The following is a 14598-nucleotide window of genomic DNA, read 5'->3' as shown; positions in this document are numbered from 1 at the left end:
ATCGTCGCGAAGGCTGGACACGTCGTAGGCACGCATGTCACTGCAATCTGTGCAGCCGTTTGTGCTGTGCGTCTAGCTAAAACTATATATATATATATATATATATATATATATATATATATGTGCACACAGGCAGGCAGATGGACGTGCGCTGTTTATTTAAAGTTTGTATACAATTTTTAGAATGGCATCTGCTCGATAACTCGCGTTATGTTGCATGAACACTGAAATAAATCTGCTGCTATGCAGTTTCCTAGTCCAAAAATTCCTGTGCGTATTGTAAGTTGCTTACCTGTGGTTTTAGTGATGACGTCAACATGTTTGCGGCACGGCGAGACGTCCTATTTTCCGTGGTGTCTTATCACCACTCCCCTGACACTAGAATAAACGCAGACAGCGTTTACCAGCTTTTTCCTCTCTGGACTCGGGGGAATGGTGGAACGCTTAAGCTGCAAGGTGATTAGTCCAAACAACCGCATTAACTACTGGCCAAGACCTTGTTTGCTGCCTTATAAACGATCTTTTCGGGCTTATGAACCATAAATCGATCAAGTTCTGTGTGGGCCAAACGCGGGATTTCCAGGGACTTCTCTGCTAATGAAGATGACTCTGTCTCTGTCTGGGACTTGTTACCTGGGGCTATCGAGATAGGGCCTTATGACCACCTTTAGCATGAACTGGACGCTAACGTGACCTCCAGCTCCCTTCGTCAAGCCGATTGCTGTCCGCTAGCAGCGAAGGCTTCCCGGCCTTTCGGCAAGTCTGGAGAGAAAAGCTTCTCTTCTGAACTGTACGGCGGTCGTGGTCCAGACTGTCCAGGAGGCGCTCCAGCTGCGCTGCCACCGGCACGATAACGGGGACGGCCTGGTGCGCGCCAGGTTGACAATGGGGGCGGCGCTGCGACCATGCGCGCCGTCTGCATGGTTGTGGTGGGCTCCCCGCGGTGTCGGCGCTCGTGCTGAGCCTGGTCATGGCACTCACTGTGGTTCTCAGCCGAAAACTACAAAAGATCAACTACCTGAACTTGATCGGCTTGGCGACCAATCTGCTGTGGACAGCGGTGCCGATCACAGATGTAGGAGTGCGGGGTGCCATGTATCCCTGCCTTTGCCAAGTGCGCTTCGTCATCTTGCAGATTACCGCGGACATTGACTTCGCGGCGGTCATAGCTGTGACGTTTCTGCGTTATCTTGCAGTGATCCGGAACCCAAGCTTTCCAGAAATGACGCCAAACATACTGCTGGCTACGGCGGTCGTGGTCCTCAGACCAAACATTGTCTCATACATCGTCTTATCAGGCGGACTGCAGAAAGTGCTGCGAGAAGATTGCCTGAATGTCGGAACACTACAGCATATCTTTGGTGCTGAAGTAGCAGCAGAATAGGACCGTGCTAGTCCTCGACGTTATTAAATACATCATCGGCTTTGTCATTCTTGGCTTCTGCTACGCGCGTATTCTGAAGAAAACACTGCAATCAAGACAACGTTTGCGGCGACCCGCATCGCCTTTGCCTGGACAGCGTAGCCGGAGTCGCAGCACAGAGCACCAGCCCCGCGATGTCAGCGTACCCCGGAGACGACACGCGTCCCGACGTCCCGGCACGAGCGGACCCAGCACAGACGGGGAAGCGTTGAGGAGGGCGAGTCCGCAGGTTCCGACGCTCTCCGTCACCGGTCAGCATCGTGACATCGGAAACGATACCGCACATCGGACACGATCCCGCCTCTCTTCTCGCCACCACACCTGACGTGGAGCCGGACCAGCTCCGGCTGTCAGCGCTGGGCGCTGCCGCGGTGGTAGCCCGGCCCGGACCCAGCCCCCCCGCGCCAGCTCCGGCTTCCAGTGCCGAGAACTGCCGCGGCATCAGCCCGGCCCGAACCCAGTCACCGGGACCAGCTCCGGCCTCCAGCGCCGAGAACTGCCGCAGTGCCGGCCCGGACCGGACCCAGCCTCCCGGACCGGCTCCGGCTTCCAGCGCCGAGAACTGTCGCGGCATCAGCCCGGCCCGGACCCAGCCCCCGGACCAGCTCCGGCCTCCAGCGCCGAGAACTGCCGCGGCGCCAGACCGGCCCGGATGCGGCGCCGTCTGCGTCCGTCTCACTCTGCAGTAGGATGTGTCCTCAGAAACAAAACCAAGTAAGACAAAGACATCGTTTGACGCAGGAGTCCAAAAGTACATGGCATAGCAAAAGTTCTTCCCAAAAGCTTAAATTCGTGAGGCGCGAGTTGATCGAAATACCGCCGTAAACCGACGCCCGGCGTTTCAGTCACCTTTTGCTGGGCGGCGTCCGCCGCCACAGGTAACACCAAGCTGTGGGCGGCAAACGACACAAAATACTTTTACGTATAGAAACGATGCTACCGAGCGCTCCTTAAGCCATCGTACGAGAATGTCCCGGTCTAAGGTCTAATATGCGGATCAGACATTGCCCAATTGATTGCCATTTGGCGGAAGCTTTATGTGCCGTTGATGAACTCGTACGAATATGCCGGGTAATGTTGCCTCAGACTTTCACTTCTCCAAGAAAATTTGCGTGATGCAAACAAAGCTATGTAAAGCATATGACTCAGAATATAATGTTTGGTGTACATCTTAGTGCATACAGCAAGTTCTGCAGCCTTTACCACGGACGTAGAGAGAGAGGGGGGGGGGGGGCGGTAGGGTGACCCCATGCACATCTTGCTCCTTGCCGAGCCTGTGTATGCGATGTACCGGCCCAAACAGCAACTGCTCACAGACTCCAAACCCAAAACGCGTGTTGGCAGAGATCGCCCCGTAGCAGAAATACCTTCGCAACTGGGCTCCACATATTGCCGAAGCTCCAGCTCCAGCCGCAGACGTCCTCGGCAGTGCGGTGCCGCGTCGCACTCCTAATGTGAACCAGGTAGGGCGAGACGGCCAGCGGTGCCTGCACTTTGTTCCGCGGCTCGCAGTCGCTGAGGCCTCGCTGTGGAGGTTGTGTGACTGGTCCGTGCCAGAGAAGCAGTTCGGTGTGCCTCACGGCCTCGAAGTTTGCCGCTGAGATGGCAAAGACCTTGGGCTGAAGAAGACCCTCGGTTTGCTGCTCACGAGCGCCGCGACGATCGGAGCCGCCTGTTCGCGGACCATGCGGTTCTCGTCCTACACCATGTCTAGCAGCAGCTGTTCCGGACGGACCCAGTACCCGTTACGCTGGAGGACTGGCTGCACCGTGGCCTATGTGTGCTGCGGCAGGTCGCGGATCAGCACGATGCTCCGGAACAAGTCGCAGCCGCTGTTTTGCTGGGTGGCGAACCGTACCGACACGTAGTGGCCGATCACGCACTGGACGAGATCCTCGAGCGCTGCTGCAGGTCTCGGTAGAGATGTGAACTAGGAGCAGGCGAGAGGCCAGTGTCAACCATCTGAAACAAGAGCGAATATATTAGAACAACTCGCTACGAACTGAGCATTAGATCATACAACCATTATTGCGCCTCTTTAGTGTATGTAATTATGCCGGTATCCAGAGTCCTTAAATTTGACGGAATACATATAAACGAATATGCTAGCAAGCATGCACAAACCAGCAAATGATGCGACATACTACGGCGTAGGGCATGATAATAAGTAAATGCTCAACAATGAGTACATGAAATATCCATTGATACTTGATGAACTTTAAGCACTCATTGCTATAAAATCGAAGCTATGCGTTTTCATATTTACCTGACATGGTTCGATGGTCCGATTCACCGCTGAGCGTCACGTTTCGGACGGAGCCGTTTTGAACACCGGAGGCCAGAAGGTACAGCAGCTGCTGGTTGGTGCTCGGTTGCTGAATCAGGTCGACCGGCAGGTTTGGCACGTGCCCCGGCATAGGTTTGAATGCCGCAGCGTCCCTCTCCCAGACATCTTCGGCACAGGTCTTGCCGATGGGTCCAGAAAAATGTCGATCCCGGGTCCTGCCGTCCAAGTTCAGCAGCAGAAGGAGGAGGTTCACCTCGTTACCACGCAGCTCGCAAATAAACGAGTGTACGCGTGACTCGGTGGCCAGCTTAAACAGCCGGAACACGTTGCCTATCATTTCGGTGTTGACGAGCGTTTCATCGTAGCCGAGCTCATTGATGAGACCGTCGCACGACCACGTGTTTTGCAGCGGCATTCGTCTAGCTCCGCGTGGCTCATGTAGATCCTGCCTTCACGGCCATCGGAGCAGATGGTCAAACCTGGCTCGTGGATTGCTTCAAAATTTTACCGAGCCGTCTCCTTTCTCGCTCTGTCTTTTACGCAGCAGATTTTCTTAGGATATACGATATTTGAATTCAAGTAGCCAGACCGTCTCTGCTGTCTTGTTGAAAGGCGTTGATGATAGCAGCAACGGCCTGGTTCGTCACCGTGGTTTTCAACTGCCAGAGCGGTGTTAGTCAGATCGTTGACGTTATAGTCTACAATGACAGTGGTATCGACCGGAAAGAACACTCGGCGTCGCCGCCACCTTCTACCATGCACGGAACAATGTAAGAATCCATGCTCTCGGCTGACTTGCCAGCGCTGAGGCCACTTGATCCCGGAGCAGGCTCGGGGTCAGCACTAGTAGCCAGCGCTGGCTCAGCAGGCGGCGCGGGCTCAGCAATCGGCGGGGAAGGCGACTCAGGTTCAGCAGCAGACACCGCCTCACTGGCGGCCGAGCCACGACGCCCCTGGAGTTGCCTGGCCAACCTCCGCATCTTGCGAGCCTCCCTAGTCACAATGGTATCCCGGTTCATATGATCCCAGGTTAACCTTCCGGTGCATGCAGTGGTCCTTTATGGCAACCTCCTCTCGATACACTGCGCAGGCAACTGGGCATGTAGACCTGCACTGAAGCTTGCACTTGCATTTCGCGACATCAAGAAGCTTGTTGAATTTTGCGGTGGCGGCGTTGCTGTGCCACTCTCTTTGATTTCTTGCTGATTCGATTTCTTGCTCTGTTGGGATGATCTAAATCCCTCTCGATCAATTTTGTCACGTATTTTAGATCATGAACCGGGATCGCTTCGTTGGTCCACAGTACCCGATTTCTACCGTCGCGGTCTTGAAGATGGTATTAGTAAGATTCCTCTTCGATTCGCTCAGCCACCTGATGTAGCTCAAGACTTTCCCTTAGTCGGCAACTGGTGATGGTACAGTAGAGTCGGGTAGCCTATCACACAATGTTTTGTGCGCGACCGTACAGCCCTCGGTATGCTTATGCAAGTAATTGTTCGAAAGAATGGTTTCAGTACCAACAAAACTAAACTAATAAACCCCTATATCCCACGCCAAAAAAAACATGAATTGCAAATCAACGTCATAAATATGCGTTGGCAATAACAAATTTGAACCTAACATGGTCTGCTGGAGCATTCTCATAACTGCACAGCTTTGGGTTTAAACAAAAATTTATGTTTTTTTCTAAAAGGTCAGCTTAAAAGCTGTTTGGTAATGCTTTGCTGGTGCTCTTCATGATATCTATTCCATACTTAATCCTCCAAGTACCAGAAGTGTGGAAACTGGCAGCTTTGAGGCTTGTTCGAGGATGATCCCAGGCGTAAACTAGGTGGCGCTAGTATCGAATACAGTTTTCTTGGCCTATCAAAGAAAAACTGTTCTCGCCTCACAAATATCAACATTGCTGCGGCGCGACAGGCCTGAAAGTTTATCATTATTCCGTGTGCCAAGGAAAAACTTTGTCTCAGCTGATTCCAAGAGACACACCCCTCGATGGCACACCCTACTCTGCAGCCCTCGAGCCTGCCAGCGGTGCTGCCGTCTGCCAGACCGCGTCCGGGTCAGCCTCAGACGTCTGCCGTTGCCACGGTCACGTGAGTCGCGTGCCGTCCATCGGCCTGATCCTAATCTTCAAAAGCACGACGTGCGTGTTGATGCCGAAGGACCGTCTCCCGATCTGGACCCTGGCGATCGCGAGCGGTGGTGTCAAGGCCGTCCTCAACCCGCTGGTGCTCGTCGTCTTCAGCTGGGACTTCTGGCAGGCGTTCCGGCACACCTGCGCCAGGGCCGTGGGAAGCCTGACATCCCAACATTAGGCCGTCGGCCGCTGGATTGTCCTGACATCCCGGCACTAGGTCACCAGCCGCTGGAGTGTCCTGACATCCCAACAGTACGCCAGCGGCTGCTGGATTGCCCTGACATTCCGGCACCAGGCCACCGGCTGCTGGATTGCCCTTACATCACGACGCTAGGCCAAAGGCCGCTGGATTGTCCTGACATTCAGACACTAAGCCAACGGCCGTTCAATTATCCTGACATCATGACACTAGGCCAACGGCCGCTTAAGTGTCCTGACATTCCGACACCATGCCACCGGCCGCTGGATTGTCCTGACATCCCGACACTAGGCCACCAGCCGCTGAAATGCCCTGACGTCCCGACACTAGGCCACCGGCCGCTGGAGTATCCTGACATCCCGACAGTAAGCCACCGACGTCTGGATTGTTCTGACATCCCGGCACTAGCCCTACGGCAGCTGGATTATCCTGACACCCCGGCACTAGGCCACTAGCCCCTGGATTGTCCTGACATCACGACACTAGGCCAACGGCCGCTGGATTGCCCTGACATCCCGACACTAGGCCAACGGCCGCTGGATTGCCCTGACATCCCGACACTAGGCCACTAGCCCCTGGATTGTCCTGACATCACGACACTAGGCCAACGGCCGCTGGATTGCCCTGACATCCCGACACTAGGCCAACGGCCGCTGGATTGCCCTGACATCCCGACACTAGGCCACCGGTCCCGGCGACAGTTTCGTCGGCTTTAAATAATGAGATGCGTTGTTTGCTGAGTCGCAAGCCATAGGTTTCCTCGCTCAAATATCTCTGGTTTCTTTGTTTTGCAGATCTTGTGCGCCGGTAATCGTACTGTTTTAGCAGCGGTGGAACACATGTACATCCAAGGCTGCTCCATAGGGTAGGCTTACCAGACCAATGGAAAACGCCAACTTGTGACTGGCTACCTGCAGCACCGGAACTATTTTCAAGATAAAATGACTTGGTGACTGGATGTCGATTTCATCTTACTAGCTGTGAACGGAGTTTGGTTAAGTGTTCACCGTAACAATTAGCAGCTATTTTGTCAACGGGAAACAAAAATCGTATTATAGATGACGCAAGCAAGCCAGCAATGACTTCCATGCAGTGGCAGCCAAAGTTGAATTCAGGTGTACGATGTAGCGCAACACTAACAAAGAAATTGTAAATGCAAAAGAGAAAACGCTTTGTCGCCAGTCTGTTTGTATTGAACGGGAACTTTCGGATAATCGCTACCAAACATAACGCAGACATTGGTGGTCATTTATCTTTCAATATGGGCCACAGCGGGTGGGAAGATGAGCGGCCGTTGTGCGCCTGGAGTGGTGGGTCATTTGAATCAGCTGGTGTCATCGTGGTGTCTGGATGCATAAGTGAGTGAATGAACAACATATACAGCTAGCGAGAGGCTGGAAGATTGTGGTTTGCCGTCATAATTTACTAATGGATTGAATGCTCCCCGCGTGAGGATGTGGAGGATGGAATGCCCGTGAAGATTGAATGCTCCACGCGTGAGGATGTGGAGGATGGAATGCCCGTGAAGATTGAATGCTCCACGCGTGAGGATGTGGAGGATGGAATGCACGGGAAGATTGAATGCTCCACGCGTGAGGATGTGGAGGATGGAATGCACGGGAAGATTAAATGCTCCACGCGTGAGGATGTGGAGGATGGAATGCACGGGAAGATTGAATGCTCCACACGTGAAAAACACATCAAAGCCAGATTAGAAACGCTTCAATAACCACATGCACAGATAGACTATAAGCACCAACAGCATAAAAGAGTCAAAATTGTGACCACAGATAAACGGGGCGTATGTCAGTACGGAAATGCGTCTAGAGCATAGACAGGCGTGGGGTAGGTCAATGAAACAAGCCAAGTTCCACATCTGGCCCATGGCGTAGACAAATGATGTCAAAAACTATACAAAGGTACTTCGTGAACGTCAACTGATGGGCACGAGTCTTCTTACAAGCTGGACTTGCAGATCCTCTCGCCCTTACAGGATGTGAGAAAAGTTTTGCGTTGGACGCTCGGTGGAAAGAAATAACACAATCTCTTTCCACTCCTTGATGACTTCCACCTATTGCTTTTTGAATTTACGATGAAACAACTGCCTGCTCTCCAACACAAAACAGCTCGTAAGTTCACTTATCTGTGTGAAGTTGACCTGCCCTGACACCGCCAGGTTTTCAGATAATCCAACACGCATGCGCGTGTTGACATCACCGCAATCGCCATATGCGCGGCGATGCGCTTGACCTCATACACGACAAACTCCTCGTGGCCCAGTTTGATTTTATAAAAGAGTATGCATGTTTTTCTCCGTATGGGCGTTGTTGCTCGCGCTGCGTCCCTCCGTGGCAACCGCTACAGTTACAGCTACGGTGGCAGCTACAGCGGTAGCCGTTATAGTGATAGCTGCAGTGGCAGCCGCTACAGTGGCAACTACAGTGACAGCTGCTGCAGTGGCAGCTACAGTGACAGCCGCTACAGTGACAGCTACAGTGGCAGCCGCTACAATAATAGCTACAGTGGCAGCCGATACAGTGGCAGCTACAGAGGCAGCCGCCACAGTGGTAGCTCGGCTCCGGGCTCGGGCTCAGGCTCGGCTCCGGGGCTCAGGCTCGGCTCCGGGGCTCAGGCCCAGAGCCGAGCTTCGAGTCGGTCTCTATAGCGGCAGGTCTCAGCTGCGTTGGCGGCGGCGCTTCAATGCAACTACATTCACCGCTTCCGCTCTCAGCCGTCTGATACAACTGGACATTGATTTAGCATTGGGCTGATCACTGCATTCAGGGCAGAGGCGGGGGCGGGCGATGGTTCAAAACAAGGAGTCAAAGGGCATTAGCGCAGCTATGAAATGAATGTCGCAGTGGAGAATGTAGACCCGAGAGGTTAATGGAACAGATCCGGCGGGTGAATGTTGACAAATGTTCTATGTGGGCTATTAATACCCATGCTAAATCCCACATCAAACAAGCCGGCCCCTTGATGCATATATGAAATACTAACTCTGCCGTGGTACTTAGCATAACAAGTTCTGATTAGATCAATTTATTGATACATCCTATATCAACACGCGTTCGGGTGGGGGACAATTTGACTCCTCAAGGTTTTCCGGAATGGTTTCCGGACGGCGCGGCGTAGCTGTGCCAAATTTTGCATAACCATATACCATTGTATAGCGGATTGTTTGGCATCAAAAATTTAGATGTCTCTTGTAAGGTCGCTTACTTACGGCAGGCCAAAGTCAGACCACAGATTCAGCGAAATCAGTTTCAAGGGAATCGTTTAATCTGTTGAACAACGGAGTGTTGGACAAAGCCATACATCTCTGAAACAATTTTTTAAGCAACACAACACAAAATAAACAAATTTCATTGACCTAGAGTCAGGTGTGAAGGTTAGGCCAAGGTCAGCGCCAATTTGATTTATTGCTCTTGGACTTGCTGTATGAGGTTGTTTCTGGTGCTCACTTCGAATTTGTTGATAACAGAAACCGTATGTTACATCTTTCCTGAATTTCTTAAAGGTCAGAGAAGGTAACTGGCCTGAATTGACCCAGGTCAACACTTTCTTTTTAAGAACATACTGCCAAGCGTCTTTGTCGCTTATTCAATTGCAAAACTCAAGTCAGCCTTGCATGATATTGGTCACCATGACCTTCGAAATGTCAAACAAGGTAACTGACCATAAATGAGCATGTGAACCTTTGCTTAGAACATGTATCTAGGTTTTAGTGACACTTAACACACACCCGGGTGGCCGGGTAGATACCCTTCGCTCGGGTGAGGGGGTCAATTTCCCCCCCCCCCTGGATCTCGGAAACCAAGAGAGCTAGAGACACAAAATTTACAGGGTGTACGGAACCATACGCAAACTCACTTAGATCAAAGTTTTAGGTTCCTCAGTCATGACCTTTGGGTCAAATAAGGTTAAAGAAAGTCAAATTCCAGGTTGGTTTCCTAAGTGCCCCCATAACCTAGATAACTGCTTTTAAGCAAAAGGTCACATGCTCAGTTAAGGTCAGTGACCTTGTTTGACCCTTTGAAGGTCATGGTGACCGAAATCATGCAAGACAGTCAAGACAGTGCTCTGGGTTTTGCATTTGAATAAGCGACAAAGATTATGCTAGGCAGTATGCTCCTTAAAAAGGATGCTGACCTGGGTCACTTCAGGTCAGTGACCCATTTTGACCTCTATGAAGTCCATGGAAGATGTATAATGCAGTTCCTGCTATAAACAAATTCGAAATGAGCACCAGAAGCTGTTCCATGCAGCAAGCCCCAGAGCAATAAAGCAGCCTGGTTTTGACCTAGGTCTGACCCTTATACTTAGCCTTAAGTCAACTTAATTGACTCATACAATATCGTGTTGCCTAAGAAAACATCTTAGGGATGTATGGTTTCGTTTAACACTCCACTGTTGCATAGATTAAACGATTCCCTAGAAAATGACTTTGCTGAAACCATAGCCTGACCTTGACCTGCCATAGGTCAGCGATCTTACAAGGTGCATCTAAATTTGTTATGCCAAACGATCCGACATTTAATTGTCTACGGCTAAGCAAAATTTGGCGCGGCTGCTCCGCGCCGTTCGGAAACCATTCAGGAAAAATTTGCGGGTGGGGATCAATCTGACCCCCACCCGAGCGCGTGTAAAGAGGCCAGCCTGGAGTATAGCCTTGTTTGACCTTATTTGACCCGAAAGCCATGACCTAGGAACATCTAACTTTGATCTAAGTGAGATCATGTACAGGTCAAGACACCCTGTGAATTTGATGTCCCTAGCTCTCTTCGTTCCGGAGATGTCAGCGGGGTCAAGTTGCCCCTACCCAAGCAAAGGGTATCCAACCGGGCACCCGGGCGGCATTCAACGCGTTTCACATCACGGCGGCTACATCGACAGGCAAAGCACAAGGCCACCATTCAGGTTTGATTTACACGATGAAATCAAACGTAATTTGACGTAAATCCATAGGTAATGACACAAAGGCAACCGCAAACCCACAAATGAATTTCACTTGATCACAACGTGTAATAAATGCCATCCATTCCTGATAAGCAGCAAGCCCTTACAATGCGTGGCCTGTGCTTGGCTGGTTCACACACCGGCCACGTGAATCGAAAGGCACCGCACACAGCAGTTGCTCAATCGACGTGATATCATGTTATGGTAAAGATGCTAGTGAAAGCTGTTGAATCTTAAGTATCTAACAATCATTGCGTATCATATGTAAGCAAATAACTGAAGAAGTCTAAAACGAGCGGTGCCGAGTGAGGCAGCCTCACACTCAGTGGGTGATGGCCGGAGTAGGGCAGGGCAGTACCGACGGCAAACGGGGCGTGTACAAACATTATTCCCCTCGGAGGTCTAACTCAAGCCCCAACATCCGCCCGCCAGGCCGTCGGTACCGCAGCGCCCGTGCTCGGCCTCGCCCTGCACCGACCAGCGGTGAGGCGGCGACGTCCAGGACCGCGCGCAGGCACACAGCCAGCACCTGAAATATTGAGACGCAGCGAGGACATTGATCGGTATGGGGATACCCACAGTGCCTCTGCTCCAGCCGTCCGTCCGGGGCGAGACAGACTGAGCATGCCTCCGCTCCAGCCGTTTGTCCGGAGCGGGACGAACGAGACCCCTGCCCAATGGGCAAGATTGCGGGAGCTGCCCGGGCAGAGGCCGCCTCCAGCCGCCGGCCACCAGCCGCCGTCTGGTGTTCCGGCTCTAATTGGACCACGTGCCGGGCAAGGGCTGCTGGCGGCGGTGCCGAGCCGTGGGCGGAGCGCATTCGCCTCATGAAAGGCCGGGATTGGAGAGCTCAGACCGCACGGGGTCAGTGTATTGGGATCACAACTGAGACTGGACGGGGTCAGTGTAGCTGGATCCCAGCTGAGGCTGGCCTGTGTCGGCGTAATGGGATCACAGCTGAGAGTGGACAGGGTTAGTGCAATGGGATTACAACCGACACTGGACGGGGCCAGTGTAATGGGATCACGGCTGACACTGGGCTGCGTCAGTAATGAGATCACAGCTGGAACTGGACGGAGTCAGTGTAATGGGATCACAGCTGACATTAGACGGGGTCAGCGTGATGGGATCACGGCTGACACGACTGGGTCATTGTAATGGGATCGCAACTGACACCGGACGGGGTCATTGTAATAGGACCACAGCCTGACATTGGACTCGGTCAGTGTGATGGATTACGGGGGCCGAATGGCCAACACAGAAGCTGTTTCCCAGGATCTATCGACAACAGCGGCGTAAGCCACCACGGCAGGAGCACCAGCGCAAATCCACAGCTGACGCGTTGCGAATTTCGCCCCCGCAATGGATCCTCACATCCACATAACAACAAACGCTTTGCTGCGTCGCGACACATTTCGAAGTGCACCACATCTTTCCGTTGATGTGGCGGAAGGAACCACCGTGTGCTGACCTCTCCGGATCGCAGGCAGCCGCCGCCGGCAGTCGTCAACACGGACGTATTTTCTTCGCCATCGCTCCCGTTGGGCCCACCCGTCACCGTCCCGCAGTCGTCCAATTACCGGCGACGCGGTTGTTCGCATCTGATAAGGGAAAAAGGCTTATGTTGCAGGGCACCGCTGATCAGATCAACACTGACAAAATAAGTATGAATTTGGTCCAAACAGTTTAATTGGATGGATTTCTGACATCGGTACCTGCGATTAGCGGGGCGTGTTGCGTGAGCCCTGACCAGGCCATCCGATCGTGAAATCGAAATTCAATAGCATAATTTTAGGGAAAGGTTTGACCATCGCCCTGATACGCCGCTATTCATAGCGCGGACAGACAGGGGGATCGATGCGCTCCACTTGCCGTTCCCAAATCAGAGAAAGAGCCTCACCGAAAAAGCAAGTGTGTTAGTCCCAACAAGGCCTTACGATTGCTAATAACTTTTATGTGACTTGGTCAATAATTATCCCCGCTAGGCCAAGTAAAATATAAAATGTTCCTGTTCGGACAAGTTCAGCTTCGCATGCTTATATGCACAAAACCATGCCTGGCAGCGACGTTAGACCGGGAAAGCGTGTTCCTTGTTATCTTCTGAGTACAATGACGTGTAGTTTGATGTATTTTGAAGTTTATTATTTATGATATATTATTTGTAATGTATGATAGTCATGATATATGGTTCCATTATTATTATTATTTTTTATCATTGTTATTGCGAAGTACATTATTATTATGTAGTATTGTTACTATACGACAAAAATACTACATCATTACGTCAATTACATTATTACATTATTACATGCGTGCAGCATTGTCGACCGAAGCGTGCGGTCCGCGATTCGCCGGCTGCTGCCCACCGACCGTGCCAGCTGTGGATCACCGTGCAGCGTACCCCCACCCAGAGGCATTCGCCTCATGCAAGGCCAGGATTGGAGAGTAACCCTGGATTGGCCAGCGTACCCCCTGTGCCAGTGGCATGCTTTTGGTGTCAACGCACGCGCAAATGGATGCCCATAGGCTATGGAAAATTTGGTCGTGATTGCAGCGTATGTCGGAGAGGTGTCCTCAACAAATCTCAGGGAGTCGCATTGCCCTCACATCAAGGCAAGGGTCAAAAGATCGGTGTCCTCCTGTGCTTTTATGCCGGCGGAGCGCTGTGTTTTGCCGGTTTCCAGCATCTTTGCAAGGTTGAAGGGGCGGGAAAGGTTACGCTGTGTTTACAGTGGGCCTATTCATTAAACCAACGTGATTCATCCAATCAATCGCATTATAAATCATACCTTGTAGCATGCTTTTTCATCACAAGTGTTCAGCTGGAGCTAAAGCTACTTACGTGACATAGAATGCTGGAACATAATGAAAAGAGAGCTTACGAATATTCAACATTTGCTTACATGATTTGCACTACCAAAAGCTTTCAGCCTGGCAACTAGAGGTGCTAATAATGTGAGGTCTTTCAGATATGATCAAAGTAACTATCACATGTGCGTTTGTTTACACCAAGGTGCATGCAAAGATCAATGCAGCTTAAGTGACGAGCAACAAACAGACATGAACTTGCAATCCGTAAATATGTGGAAGGGATGGTTTCTATCCCATACGGAGAGGAGTACTCAGACTGTCACGCAGCACAGTATTGCTGCGCGGAACAGTCCTGATCCAGGGGCGTACCCTCGGCAGCTGATAGGCCAGAGAGGTGGAGTGGTTGACAGCTGACATATTCGTTCGACGGCGTGATGGTGAAGCTTGGACGGAATCGCCGTGACCTGAAGAGGATTCTGCACAGACAGTTCTGTCCGGAACATGCGCATAACAGGCGAGTGTGTGGTAAGCATGCGTCACTATTTGGCATTAGTTCGGCTACATGCCCGACGTGAAAACCAAGGAATCCGTCGCTGCATTCCATTTTTAAGGCCTTCGTTCTAACCTTTTAAGTTGGAAATGTATGGGGTCAGTACCCACGCTATTTGGTGCTTGTTTCGTGAACCGTGATACCACCACGCTCAACATCGTGAAACTCCGGGTAAGTAATAGAACATCACGGCGAAAGCTTGATGTGTCACAACACATGACGCTGGCCG

Source organism: Pollicipes pollicipes, unplaced genomic scaffold (genome assembly GCF_011947565.3).
Source record: "Pollicipes pollicipes isolate AB1234 unplaced genomic scaffold, Ppol_2.1 Scaffold_7261;HRSCAF=8764_pilon_pilon_pilon, whole genome shotgun sequence".
Taxonomy (NCBI): domain Eukaryota; kingdom Metazoa; phylum Arthropoda; class Thecostraca; order Pollicipedomorpha; family Pollicipedidae; genus Pollicipes; species Pollicipes pollicipes.
The sequence above is the reverse complement of the archived record's forward strand: the minus strand, read 5'-3'. Positions refer to the sequence as shown.